General features: G+C 26.6%; 1 long non-coding RNA gene across 1 annotated transcript; it reads left to right on the top strand.

The window, feature by feature from the left end:
• Positions 1-410: 410 nt before the first annotated feature.
• Positions 411-1,405, top strand: LOC113785397 (uncharacterized). Its single transcript, XR_003471473.2, has 2 exons — positions 411-812; positions 1,184-1,405. It is a non-coding gene; the product is annotated as an uncharacterized lncRNA (long non-coding RNA).
• The last annotated feature ends 486 nt before the right edge of the window (positions 1,406-1,891 follow it).

The raw sequence follows: 1,891 nt of genomic DNA on the forward strand, positions 1-1,891 counted from the left end.
AAATAAATAAATAAATAAATAAAATAAATTGATGTTAAATATGAAATAAGTTTAACTAGTTCTACGAAATAAAATCAGTAGTAAACACACACAAAAAAAGCAAAAAAAATAGTGAAAAGATATATAGACTTGTAATATGATCTATTAAATAAATAAACATTTTAATAATAATAATAAAAAAAAATATTCATATATGAGCTCTTTCAAAATAATTTTTAACTAAACAATTGATTGAAACAAAATTCATTTTGGTATTAAATAGCACAATCCAAAGTTAAAAATAAAATCGATTAATACCACTCATAAAATAAATGATGTTTATTATCATTTAATTACATTTGTAATTATTTTATAATAAAAGGAAATTAAATAGAAATCCAAACCAGAAGTTTTATTAGTTAAATAAGTTATAGGAATATAATGACAAGCAAGACTAGCTAATAGGAAAGCAACGTGAACAGCTAATAGGAAAAAGTATCGTGAACAGCCTGGCAGCAGCCATTCATACAGGCTGGCAAGCAAGCATGCTTTCCTAAAGCCTATCAACAACAAAAAAGCAATCTTGGCATAAATTGGAAAATTTGAAGCTAAAGCATCCAATAGAAAATAAAACCGTTTTACGCTTTACTATCACAACTAAAATGATCTCAACCAAAATCAACATCCACACAAACAAAATAAAATTTCATCTTTTAAATTTAAATTTTAGCTTCCAATCTAAGCAGCAAACATGAAGAAAATGAGAAGATACATGCCTTTTCAGATACCGATGAAGACAGAGACGGTGGTTCGCGGTGGAAGTTGAAACAACGGTGATGCTTTCTGTTTCTTCTTCTTCTCTTTCTTTTTATGTGTTTTACATCAATATTAATCTCAGTTTTCTCCTCCTCTCTTTGAAATTTGATAAGGTGTATTTATAGAGTTTTTTTATCTGTTTAGTTGCTTTCTTTGCCTGTCTTGGTCCTTCTCTATCAATTTCTTGTTAGATGTTTTGATTTCTTTGCTCATCATCCGCATTTGTCTGCACCTTTGATGCCTTCATTATTTGTTCTGATATGTTCATTGCTGAGCTTTTATTTGTCTTTTAGTTTTTTTTTTTTAACTCTAAAATTTGTCTCTTTGTTCTGCACAATGTGTACCAAGACTGATTTAAAAAATTATGTTTTTATGTTTCTCAAATTAGTTAAAAGAGGAACAGATGTACCAATAAGCATTGCTTGTGCATCAATGGGAGTCATCATCAACATAGCAGGGTTTGGCAGTGGACAAAGTCAACATAGCATGGCTTGATCTGATGTAATTTATTTTTGCCTTTATTCTTAGTTTGTACTTTGATTTGGTTTTAAAACTCTAATTAGATTTGAAATTGTAAATTTATAATACAAAATAAAATTATTTATTGTAATTATTTTATTTCCTTTTTTAAATACATATTTCTTTTTTGATTTATTTTTAAATAAATTGGACAAAATTAGGGTACTACAAACATTAAAATGTATCATTTGTCCTTTACATTAGTTTAATTTTGGCTTAAATAATTTAAATTTTTATAATTTACTTTTTTTGAATGACAAGTTGTTTACAACATTTTTATAATTTTCACTTCGTAATAGATGTTGTATTGGTATGATAAATTATGAAAATACATTATTCTCATATTTTTAAGTTTTGGGTAAAATACACATGTCTTTATTGAAGTTTAATCTAATTTTTACTTAGTTCAATTTTTATCGTCTTCTTCTTCCTCTCCACCAACATCAACACCATAAAATTTGTAAAACATTGATTATATGTGTGACACCCTGAACCCAAATTGAAATAAAAAGTAAAATGCACTAGTTTTAAAGAGATTCGCAGCGGTTCCAAGATAGAGTGTATATATATATATATA

This window comes from Cicer arietinum, chromosome 2 (assembly GCF_000331145.2).
Source record: "Cicer arietinum cultivar CDC Frontier isolate Library 1 chromosome 2, Cicar.CDCFrontier_v2.0, whole genome shotgun sequence".
NCBI lineage: Eukaryota > Viridiplantae > Streptophyta > Magnoliopsida > Fabales > Fabaceae > Cicer > Cicer arietinum.